Source organism: Dipodomys ordii, unplaced genomic scaffold (assembly GCF_000151885.1).
Source record: "Dipodomys ordii isolate 6190 unplaced genomic scaffold, Dord_2.0 Scaffold6, whole genome shotgun sequence".
NCBI classification, from domain to species: domain Eukaryota; kingdom Metazoa; phylum Chordata; class Mammalia; order Rodentia; family Heteromyidae; genus Dipodomys; species Dipodomys ordii.
In genome coordinates this window covers 3,599,480-3,612,129 of record NW_012267222.1, presented here as the reverse complement: position 1 = coordinate 3,612,129, position 12,650 = coordinate 3,599,480, and the positions used below count along the sequence as shown (strand labels likewise).

The window sequence follows — 12,650 nt, the reverse complement described above, 5'->3', positions numbered from 1 at the left end:
GCCCCACTCGAACCGGAACACCCGGCCGAGCGGCTGCGAGCGGCCCGCCGGCCTCAGCTTGTCCCCCACCAGCACGACGGCTTTGGGTCAGATGCTTCTCTGGTCTCTTCTCTGTCGAAAGCAGCTCCTTAGCGAACTCGTTTCATTTTCCCAGTCCTTGGGAGCAAAGCAGTCAATGACGCCGGCCTTGCTCACCAGCCACTCCTAGCTAGTCGATTGTCAGTAATCGAACAGCCTTACTGAACCTTTCCTGAACCTGGGCAGCCACAAGCGATCAGGAAGACACTTGTCAAAGGTATAACTGTCATCTGTATCGCACTGATGGATGGGAGAAAAAGAAACCCTTCTTTTAAAAACATTCTCATTTACTTCCTATGGGTGAAGGCACTTCCCACATTTACGGCCGTAGCAGAAGTCCTTAGTCTCTGGTGTAGGCTTGTCAACAAATTCATCCTGTGTCTGCTGAAATTTTCTGACTCCCGAATCTACCAGAAGTTCCCAAGGTAGTACTAATAGTAGCCAGATATTTTATTTATTTGTTTCTTTTGTCAGTCATGGGGCTTGAACTCAGGGCCTGGGCACTGTCCCTGAGCTCTTTTGCTCAAGGCTAGTGCTTTACCACTTTGTGCCACTCTAGTTATCTGATGGTTAATGAGATAAAAGTCTCACGGACCTTCCTGCCCCAGCTGGCTCTGAACTGCAATCCTCAGATCTTTCCTGAGTAGCTAGGATTACAGGTGTGAGCTGACCGACAGCAACCAGCTAGATTTTTTTTTTTTCAAAATCAAACTGAAGAGGAAGTAACCTGATTTCATTGAGGAAAAAGTAATGATCATTGTTGGAGATTCTTGAGCTGCCTGGTGACAGGAAGTGAGAGCCTCTTCCCACCCGGACTGTGCAGCACCTGGGGAAGAACATCCTTAAAACTTTAGGCGCTCATGGAGTTCAGACTTTTCTCTAGAGATCACAAATAGAAGAAACCTCCGCAAAACCAGGGTATTGGTTTAAAAACCATAAGCATTATCCAGCTGAGGTAACAGATGTCAGAAAGCAACCAAGACTCTTTTCACATGTCACAAACTTGGCAGTCTCACCCTAACTTGGTATTAGAGAATGGAGAGGCAGCTAGGCCGTCCAGCGCTCCGCTGTGCACCAGCCTGTGGTCTGGAATGGTTCCCTTTCTCGCCTAGACTTCCTGTTGACAGCAGCAGCAGCATCTGCTTGCCCCAAATGGGAGCGGGAGGGAGGAAGAGAGCTAACCAAAACCTGGTTGGCTTTCTGGTTTAATGTTGTTAGATGCGTGGTTAAGTTCTAAAATTTAACTCACCTGAGATTTCTGAGATGTTTATTTATGCTTAACAGGAAACCTATGAAGGGGGGATGGTACAGTACGCGAGATACGTGCATCAAACCCCACATGGCAAAACAGAACAGTGAATTAGTGAAATTTTCCAAATCCATAAGTGGCCTGTAGAATTTTTAATTACCATAACTTAAACTTAATTTATTCCTAGATCCTTGAGTCTGATCCCTCCTTTATCGGTGCCACAGTGCCTTTGAAGGAAGTTCATTTTTACTGTATGTCCTTCAGCAATGTCTATAGCCTGTTTGAAGATCTCTGGTCCCAATTGCTTTAGCCTTAAGTAACCAATCTCTTTTTCCAGTTCTAAACATTTTTAAAGAAAACATAATTATTAATTAAAGATAAAGCTTTCAAGATAAAAACCATTTGGGTCAGGGTGAGGCTCAAGTGGCTGAGTGTCTGCTTAGCAGGTGTGAGGCCCCGAGTTCAAACTCTAGTACTACAGAAAAGAAGAAAAAGACCCAGTGTGGCTTCAACCTTCCAGAAAGGCTGGGAAACGAAAAGCCCAAATGTATCACCTACCAAGAAAATATTTCCCAGCTCCCTGAATCTGCCTGCCTTCGCTGGAGCCTGGGCCTTTATGGCTTTTGGTAGTGGTTTCTCTGTCTGCAGGTCTCACAACCAGTGTGAACTAACATTGGAGTTTGGACTGCAGGTGGGAAGAGAGGGCTGGAGCAGCAGAGGAAGGTCCACTGGTCACTGAGTCCCCACAGTGGAGACAGCAGCACCCCCTCCCCCTCCAGGACAACTCAGCTACCCACAGCCCTGGAGACGAGACTCAGTCAACCCCCTGAGCCGGATTTCGGGGGGGCAGGTGGCTGAACCTTCATTCATGGCCATCTAACCTCCATGTTGGGATTAATCTAGTCTTGTTTTTTGAGATAGAGAGGATCTTGCATTGTAAGCCCTAACTAGCCTCCAACTCTTTTTTTTTTTTTTTTTGGGTCCAGTCATGGGGCTTGAACTCTGGGCCTGGGCGCTGTCCCTCAGTTCTTCAGCTCAAGGCTAGCGCTCTACCACTTGAGCCACAGTGCCACTTGCGGTTTTTTCTTTTTGCTTATGTGGTGCTGAGGAATCGAACCCAGGGCCTCAGGCATGCAAGGCAAGCGCTCTACCACTGAGCCACCTTCCCAGCCCCTAGCCTCCAACTCTTATCCTCTTGCCTGACTCCCAAGTGAGTGCTGGAATTAGACTGGGCTTAATCTGTAGTAAAGATGAGTCTAAGAAGATCAGTTCTCAAGAGTTTCCCATCTACTACGTTGTGTCCAACCTCTGCTATTTATAACAGTGACCCTGGTTAAATATGTGCATTGGGCATGTAGGGCTAAACCTGGCTGCTACAGCCAGAAATTACCCAGGTAACCACATTCCTTAGGGTGTACTTGGAGCCAAGAGCCTGAGAAGCCGGCACTTCAGCTGGGCTGGAATGACCTTGAACAAGTCTTCAACCGGGGCTGGAATGACCTTGAACAAGTCATTAAACCTCAGCACCTCCATTTACTTACCAAAGCGAGGGAGGCAGCAGTTCTGTCCTTCAGCTCACAGAGAGGAGAGAGGGGCCTGGTGTTCAGGCAGCTCTGTGCAACCCCCACCTCCCGGAATTTGTGCCTGCGTGCTTCAAGTTTGACCTTTTGCTGGTCACAGTAGTGTACTCTGTGAGCACTCCTGAAACTGGGGTGCACGGACTGCGTAAGGGCTGCCATGCAACAGGCGAGGGTGCACGCGGAAGGACTCTGTTAATATCCATCTGATTGGGCTAAATGTGAGGTTTTAAAAGCCATTCGCAGTAGGGAGTGTGGCTTCACAGCAAACGGGACACTTGTGCATGGAAAGCAGATCGCTGCCAGCTGAGCTCTGCTGACGGCTGTAATGCCAATCAGTGTTTGGGCTGGGGGTGGTTGGTGCGAGCTTGCTTAGCAGGCACAGGCTCTGGGCTCCGGCCCAGCACCCATGAGGAAGAGACAGGCAGACAGAGGCCCTGGGTACCTTCCCCGCACCACAGAGAGCAGACAGGCAGACATCCTGCCAGAATTTATGCTTAGCACTAGGTTTGAATTTCTGAAGTTTTCTTTACTCTTTTTGTTCCAAACACTGTGTTTATTCTCAGAAGACATAAACTGTTCTTTCTGAACTGTGCTTTCTTGCAGCCCTGACTTGGTCCTGAGAATTAGGGGTAAGCTTAGAGGAGGGTGCAAACCCATGGATAATCCAGAAAATGGGGTTTGAGGTAGACAGAAGGAGAACCATGGAGTTGTCAGCTCTCTGCAGGAGAGGGGCAGGAGCAGAGGTGGCAGGGTGGTCACCTGTGGTCTTGCCCCTGTGGGGAGGGAGCTGCTGAGGATCGCAGTCGGTCCTGGTCTCCTCTCAGGGTAATTGAAGGACCACAGGTGGCCACACTTAGAAACGAGTTGTTTCTTTAATGAACTGGAAGCCAGCCAGTTATTACATTCCTGGGTTGGACATTTCAAATAATTGTTTCTTGAAATTTTTATGCCTTGGTTTTGTATTATCTACCCAAACTTCTTTTTCTCTCTTGAAGAGAATTCCATGGAACGCTTTTGTGTTTGCTGTGAGTTGAGTAATGTAATAATAGAGAAGGAAAGATGGGCGTGCAAACTGTGTGTTTTCCATGGCGATGGAATTTGGGTGCTTTACATTCATTAAACTTCCATCTGAATTTATCTAGTTTATGTATACCTACTTGCTCTAGAAAGGAGTTAAGACAGCTAAGAGATGAATAGATCGAATAGCGTGCACTTTAACAGGGGGGTATACATTTCAGAAAGATCACTGGGATTCCATGCCTTACTTCTGCTCCTGCGCACACGGCCCCTACTCCCTGGGGAAGCTTGGAGCATAGCCATGGATGGGGGGGGGGCTGTCGAGTCGTGGGTAGCTCTGCTATGGAGAAAACAACTGGGCACTCCGCCTCACCAGTGCACAGTCTACCCTCCCTGGCCTGCGGGAGCCAGAGAAGCCCTCTGCAGAGAAACACAGTAGCCTCTGCCTGAGCCTGGGCCGCCAGGGAGGGGGAAGGCCACACTCCCAGCGTGAAGACAGGATCGCAACAATCTATTTTGATGGGACTCAGAAGTTGAAAGGGAACTCCAGAGCCTTTTTATTTACCGTCATGTGTCCTGGGCACTGAGTGCACACATGTAGACCAACTGGGGAAGATTCTCGAAAACAAAGCTGTAAGTAATAGGGAAACAGGTCCTGAGTCACTGGCGTGACCCCGGAAGGAATCTGAAGTCTTGCTCCGTCTGAGGTGTGTGCTGGAGGACGGGGGTCACAAAGGTCATGTGTGCGTGCGCTACCTTGCATTCTGTGGTCACAGATTGTGTCATCCTGTCCTCAGAGTTAATATCCCCATCTTGAGGGTGTTGCATTGGGTGAGGGTTTAACTTTTTTCCCTCAACTCTAGGTTAAGTAGAACTCAAGGTCAACTAGAACTTGCTTAAAGTGTCAAAGGTTATTCCTAGTTGTAGAAACTTGTCATCTCTGTTCAGTTTTTGGACTCATTGCTGATTCAGTTTTCATTGTTTCTTTCTTGAGCTCTTGCCTTTTCCAATTGAAGGTAAAATGGCTGTAGGAACAGACTCCCAAATCGTGTAGATGTAGTGTGTCCACCTGGCCCTGGCCTCTCAGGGTGTGTGAGCAATCATGATCGCACCCGAACCACAGAGCGTTTGTTAGTGAAAGCTAGAAATGGCTGGAGAACCTCAGGAGAGCCCTGGGGAACCAGGAGCTCTGGTGAGCTGCCCCCCCTGGAGTCAGGGCTGCACCTGATGAACCTCCCTGAACTATTCATCTCACCACAAAACCCAGGCCGTTTCACAACGCAGCAGTCAATGAGAACATGGGTTAGAAGTGCTTAACAGAGGAATGGGCACCTTGTCACTGTAAATACCTGTGTGTGCTTATTGGTCTTTTGAGCATAAAAGCTAGTGACAAGATAAGCATGGAGGTACCTATCTATAATCCCTGGGGTGGCAGGGGGCAGGGTGCTGAACTATGGGCAAAGTGACATATGCTTATAATCCCAGCTACTTGTAAGGCTGGGGTCAAAAAGATTTGGGGTTTGAGGCCAGCCTGGACAAAAAGTGCACCAGACCAAACCTCAACCTATAAAAAGCTAGGTGCTGGCACCTGCCATCCAAGCTACAAGGAAGTGTAAATAGGAAAATCATTGTCAGGCCCACTTGGGCAAAAAGCAATGCCTTATTTGAAAAATGATGATGACGAAGGGCTGGAGGCATGGGTCAGTGGAAAAGCTTCTGACTAATAAGGGCAAGACACTGGGCTCAAACCTCAGTACCACAAAAAAAGAAGAAATGAAGGAATACTCTTATTTACTGTAATTAGAATGAGGCCTTGATCCAGTGAGGGGGGGAGGGTAAATAGCTGTCCCCCCCCCTTTTTTTTTCAGCCAGTCCTGGGGCTTGAACTCAGGGCCTGGGCACTGTTCCTGAGCTTCTTTTGCTTAAGGTTAGTACTCTACCACTTGAGCCACAGCACCACTTCTGGCTTTTTCTGTGTATGTGGTACTGAGGAATCGAACCCAGGGCTTCATGCATGCTAGGCAAGCGCTCTACCATTAAGCCACATTCCCAACCCTTTCTTCCCTTTCTGTAGACTTCACTTTCATGAACAAATTTTGGCTGGAGCAAAGCACACCAACCATTGGCTTCTCACCAGCTCTGAGGTTAGCACTACATAGTTAGTGCACTTCCTCCTTTTGGTCCTCAGTACTTCTATTTATAAGATGAGAGTTCAAATAGCAGCAGCACGGGATTGTTAAATGGAAGGGAGTGTCAGCGAGATTGTTCTCCTGGAAGCTGCATTTGGGTGACAGCTTTGAGGACCTGGAATCTGCTTTCCCTCCTCGGTGCTCGGTCCTCCTTTCCCGGTCTGCACTCAGCTCCCTGGCTCTGTTTCCAGTCAGCTCTCTGCCTTCTGGGGAAGGTGACGAGGTCAGGTTCACTTGCCCACCATATCTCACTGCCTCCCACTTTCTCCCTAGCCTTCACCTCGGATCACCCCCCAAACCCAGAGAGCTGGGTTCTTCTCCATGTAGCAGTCAGTGATTAAAGCGTGGGTCTAGAAGCCATCTCAGGACCTCAGCAGACTCCTTCCCATTCGTTTCTGGGTTGGGGGTAGGCCTGTGCCCTTCGCTCGAAATTCCTCCTGCTTCCTTCAGGTCTCTCCAGATTGGGGTTTGACCAAAGCCAGGCCTATTGAATTCATCTTAACACACAGCACCCAGTACATGGTGGGGCAGAAGTCTAACCTGGGGCTGGAGCTTCATGCATGCTAGTCGCCTGCTCTGCCACTAAGCCCTGCCCTTCCCCTGGAGTCAGCATCTCTTCTCAGAAACCACATGCCTCCGCTTGCTTCTGGAATACAGCCCAAACTTTGGCTCCATTTCCATAGCCCTCATGAGTTGATGTTTTATAGCTTATGTCTTGTTTGTGGCTATGTTTTGCCTCCTTCCTCATGGTCAGGGACTGTGGCTGGCTGCTTCCCGCGTGGTGCTGGAACGTGCTATGTCTAGTCATACAACACTGAACATTATAGTGAACTACTCTGCATTTGAGAGAGCACTCATAGGAGAGTCTGACCGGCGTGCAAGTATGTTCTGTGATGTTTGCACACCAACATAATCATCTACACAGAGTACATACCCCTGTTGAGCAGCCCGGGACCATATAACAAGTATTTGCTGAGTGAAGAAGCAACCAGGTAGATGTCCAAATTAATTTCCTGCCTGTTTCCTGCCTACTTGTTTCTTCTTGCCAGTATGCTCAGTGTTACACTCCTGTTGACACGAGCCCATTTTCCCCTGAAATGCCTCTGCCCTTCCTGGATATCCAGAGCAGATCAGAATCCATCTTGTGTGTTCCTGTTTAGCTCTCTTTCCTTTGCATTCTAGTTGTCCTGAACTTAAGTCTGTACTGTGATGTTAGCATTTCTGGTTTCAATTACTTGGTTAAATCCACGTTGAGGGCATGATGCCTAGAGCCTGGCTGACATTCACTTGCTCATTGACGGGGTGCTCAGTCTCCACACGGAGCCTGCCTTGTGGTGCGTTTTACTTTGCAGAAGGCCTCTGTTCTCCAAGAATACCTTGGCAATTGCCACACTGAGATCGTTCTAGAGGAGCTGGTTATTGGATGGGATTTCCTAGTTGTCAGTTGGTAAGTGTAAAGTTCCCTTATGGAAGTGACTTGAGGTGAGGAAATGAGCAACTCCCAACGAGCAGCGACACCTGCAAGCATCATGCCAGAAGATGAAACCAGGCTGGCCTCTCCGCTCGGGTGGCCATCCATGTCTCCTCTCTCCTGTCCTCATTGCCGTGGGATAGGTCGCCTGCGGACAAGCGTTTGCACCAGCAGCAGTAGTGACAGGTGTAAAATAACTGGCTTCCAATGGCTCAGCTGCGGTTGTGTGCGGTTGATGTCCTCTGCCTGGCTGAGTTTCTGCATTTGGTGTCGCTGACTTGGCTGGACCGGAGTGTTCCTCCACAGAGCAGCCGAGGGAGAGCGGGGCTCTGTCCACATAGGCCTTGCGGGGCTGTGACTGGCTGAATTATTCCACGGGTGAGTGAGAAACGAGGGGGCCGTGCTGGGCAGAGCCCAGCATTGGCACAGGGTCTTCGGCAAAGGGTAGCGCTGGGTGAAGAGGGGTTTACTGTGTCCTGTCAGGCAGTAGATGTGTTATCAAGTCTAGTTCTGGGGGTGCACTAGAGAGCCTGCCTTCTGAACGGCACCAGATAATGGGGAGGAGGGCACTCTTTCCCTCCGTGGAACAACCCTTACTCAGCACGACGCCTCCAGACTTGCTTGCTGGTAATTAGCGCCAAAATCTGCTTTCTCCTGTGAAGTATATGAGCACCAAAAGTACAGATTTTTTTTTATTGGCTGATGCTGTTTATTTCGGTCAGACTACTGCAGAACATATGGACAGTAATGAATCCTCAGTTGTTGGTCATTGGGCAAACTTCCCAAAATCCAGTCGAAGAGACTTCATGGAGATTTAATTGCTGAGTTCAGTGCTAGAGATACAGCCTAGAAGTTGGAGCTTGAAGACGGAGGCTTCGGCAGAAACCTAGCATTTGCACTGTTGCTGCAGTGATGGAAATGGTGAGGTGGTGGCGGTTGCTGCCTGTGCTGGCCGGTCTTCAAAGAAACGCACTCAGTGCTGGAATGATAGTGCTTGTGTGTGCTGCACAGCAACCTGGCGCTCTCGCCTGGACAGGGCAGGTCCCTCACGCCGAGCGAGGCTGTAACCAGTGGTACGAGTGGAGTGGATGTGTGTCCCTCAAGGGCCAGTACCAGCCTGGGGTCTCATGCTCCTCCCTCTGCCGCGGCTCCAGAGGGCGCCTGCACCGCCAGCCACAGTGAGACACTGCCAGACACAGTCCTCGCTGCCCGCGGTGGACATGGAACGTGAGAAACACACCTTCGGGATGTTTGATTGTTTCTCACTGCAGTGTCATCCAGCCCAGCACTTCACGGGCCTCTCGGTGTCACTCAAATGATTGGAGAGCCCGAATTGCTTCTGTTTCCATGGTATAAAGCTTTTGACACTCAATTAGAAATTAAAACTGAGAGGGAGACTGGCTCACACCTGTAATCCTAGCTACTTGGGAGACAAAGACCTAGAGGATTGTGGTTCCAGACCAGCCTTGAGCCTCTGTCTCAGCAGAAAAAGCTATGGTCCTCCACTTCTGTCTTTGCTTCCCAGAGGTACCCAGCATGGACCTGCCTGCACGGAGACTCCATCTCAACGAAACACCACACACAATCATGAGAGAAAAGCTAAAGTTACCCAAAACAGAACAAAAAAAGATCATAAACAAAACACCACAATCATGAGAGAAAAGCTAAGATTGCCCAAAACAAAACAAAGAAAAAGATCATAAAACGCCACAAACAATCATGAGAGAAAAGCTAAAACACAAAACAAAGATCATAAGCAAAAGACTAAAATAGAATTTTGCTGTCGGTATATTTGGGGGGGGGGAAGATTCACGCTCCTAACAGATGAAACTTTCATAAATCACATATAAAAGCCTGAATACTCTAATAAGAAAACCATAAGAAACAAATAGGTTAGTTAATAAAAGAAGAAACCAAAAATGCAAGTAAATGTGTGGGAAATGTCCTTACTGGTAAACAACAAATTAAGATACTAGCTGGGTGCCTGTGACTCATGCCTGTAATCCTAAGTACATAGGAAGCTGAGATCTGAGGATCACAGTTTGAAGCCAGCAGCAGCAGGAAAGCCCTCAAGATTCATCTCCAATTAACTACCCAAAAAAAAAAAGGTGGAAGTGGAACTGGGGCTCAAGTGGTAGGGCACTAGTCCTGAGCAAAACAGCGTAGGGATAGCACCTAGGCCCTGAGTTTGCGCCCCCCCACACCCCTAAATAGATTCTTTTTTTGGAGGGGGCTTGGGTGCTGTCCTTGCGCTCTTCAGCTCAAGGCAGGTGCTCTGCAGCTTGAGTCACAGTGCCACTTCCAAAAGGATACTTTTTGTTTTGTTTGTTTGGATGGCGCTGTGGCCACCCACCTAGGAAAAGAGTTCTACTTCCTAGAGAGGCTAGAGCCTAGACACCAAAGAGCAGCGCGCACAAGTAGGGTGCCCTCCCAACAGAGCCTGGGGTGACGGCCTCCCCCTGTGTGAGGAGCTTCTGTCTGTTGCTGTTTGTAGTCTGAGGAAGGCATCGTCGGAAGGCACAGCCCACAGAAGAAGCTGGGCGAGCCTGCACGGCAGTCAGTCCAGAAGCACCCCTGCTGCCTGTCCCTATTTTCTGATGGGTTACTTTGTGTAATCGATTGCTAAGAGCTCTGTGTGCTGTTTATCCACTTGTTGTCACAGGTGATTTGCAGGTCTCCCAGTCCACGGGCTGTCTGCTCTGTGGAGAGCTTTTTTGTTTCCTGTGTCTTTGGTGTCATGTCTTAAGTCATGGCCAGATCTGGTATCACAGCAGCTAACCTCCCATGTTTAGATCTTTAACTGGACTCCAGTTGGCTTTGTGCATGTTAGAGAAGGGTTCCTTTGTTCTGTGCTGGTGGGTTCAGTCACCTCCAGCCCTTACACGTCTGTTGCAGGCACTGTCTTCCCCAAACTCATCTGACCACAGATGCTAGGACTGATTTGAGGCTATCCCACTGGTGTGTGTCTGTTTCCTGTTGGTGCCACGCTGCACTACACCGCTTTGTATTAAGATTTGAAATAAACAATGACGAATCCTCCAGCCTTGTTCTTTTCAGGACTGTTTTGGCCTTTGGGATCCCCTTGAAACTCCATATGCATTACATTCTTGCCAAAAAAAACATCACTGGGATTTTGAGAAGTGTTGCGATGAATCTCTAAAGTGCCTTATGAAGTAAGATGTTCTAACCCTATTAAGTCTTCTAGTCCATGAGTGTCAGGTAGCTTTCCACTTATTTCTTTTTAATTTCCTTTCCAGATTATTCATTGTGATATATAAAAATGCAAGTGCCTCTCTACATCAGCTACATAATAATTATAATAATAATAATAAACATAAAATAGAAAAAATGCAAGTGGTTTTTTTGGGCTGACTTCCTATTGTATTCTTCTAAATTGGTTTGTTCTAACAGGTGTGTGTTTTGTGTGTCTGTATCTGTGTGTGTGTGTAAGGTTGCAGCATGTAGAACAGAGGTGATTTTACTTATTCCTCTCTAATTTAAATGGCTTTTTTTTTTCTTGCCCAAGTACTCCGGCTGGAATTTCCAGTACAATGTTGAATAGAATGGCAGAAACAGATGTCCATGCCTTGTCCCTGGTGCTGGAGAAGTTTCTTCTTTCATTGTGTGTGATAGCCACTGCAAACTTTGATATGATGTTGAGGTCATTTCCCTCAACCCCTCCCTGAGCGTTTTTATCATGAGAGTTCAGGCTCACCAGAAGTGTTTCCTTCATCAGTTAAGGTGATCATGTGGAGCTGTGGACATATGCCTTATTATATTGATTTATGTTGACCTATCCAAGAATGATCCCACTTGATCATGGGATGTTTGTCTGGATTTTGTGTGTTCATATTTTCTTGATGATTTTTGCATCATTGTCCACAAGGATATTGATCTATAATTATTTTCTTGTAGAATCTTTGTCTGGCTGACACCAGGATAATAATGGTTTCATAGAGGGAACTTGAATCTGTTTTCTTCTCTTCGGTTTTTGGAAAGGTTTGAGAGGACATGGCATTAGTTCTTTCTTAAAGGTTTGGTGGGCTCACTAGTGAAGTCATGAGGTCAGGAGATTTTCCTTTGTTGGGAGGTTGGGGTCTTTGTTAGTGGTATTTGGCCTTGTACTCTTACCTCCTGAGCCACATGCCCCGCCTTTTTTGCTTTTGTTATTTTTTCAGATAGGAACTCGCCTCAGCCAGTTGGTCTAAGATGACAAGCATGATTGAAATGGGGAGTCACATTTATGCCCAGGCCAGCCAGAAACTGCGACCCTGCCAGTCCAGCCTCCCGGGCCTCTGGGATGTCAGGTGTGCGTCATGACACCCAGCTATTGGTTGCAAAAGTCTTGTCTGGCTTTGAACTGATCTCAGGGTTACAGATATGAACCACTGGTGCCCAGCTCTGTTGAGGTGTTTTTTATTTCTAATTTTTCCCCTTACTAGTTTTAAGCCTGTTTAGATTTTCTGTTTCTTTGTGATGTCCCTCTGAGAAGTACTTTGTTCTTTTTGTAGCTCCTGTTAGTTTTTAACTGTTCCAAAATACCTGAGATGGGGCTGGGAAGGTGGCTCAGTGGTAGAGTGCTTGCCTTGCATGCATGAGGCCCTGGGTTCGATTCCTCAGCACCACATAAGCAAAAAGAAAAAAGCCGCAAGTGGCACTGTGGCTCAAGTGGTAGAGTGCTAGCCTTGAGCTGAAGAGCTGAGGGACAGCGCCCAGGCCCAGAGTTCAGGCCCCACAACCGGACCCAAAAAAAAAATAATTACCTGAGGCTAAATTTAGAAAAGCGGTTTTTTTAAGCCGGGCATTGGTTGCTGGTGCCTGTAATCCTAGCTACTCAGGAGGCTGAGATTGCAGTTCAAAGCCATCCCAGGCAAGAAAGTCTGTGAGACTCTTATCTCCAATTAATCTCCAGGAAACCAGAAATGGCACTGTGGCTCAAAGTGGTAGAGCATTAGCCTTGAGCAAAAGAGCTCAGGGACAGCACCCAAGCCCTGAGTTCAAGCCCCATGACCAACGAAAAAAGGTTTGTTTGATTCACAGTTCAGAGACCAAGGGCATGGGCATGC

At 47.9% G+C, this 12,650-nt stretch overlaps 1 protein-coding gene across 1 annotated transcript in view; it reads left to right on the top strand.

The window, feature by feature from the left end:
- The first annotated feature begins 114 nt into the window (after positions 1 to 114).
- Dnajc11 (DnaJ (Hsp40) homolog, subfamily C, member 11) overlaps positions 115 to 12,650 on the top strand; it is a 54,564-nt gene continuing 42,028 nt past the window's right edge. Inside the window, exon 1 of the mRNA XM_013035484.1 lies at positions 115 to 295. The gene's annotated coding sequence lies outside the window, so the exon portion shown is untranslated. The remainder of the gene's footprint in view (positions 296 to 12,650) is intronic.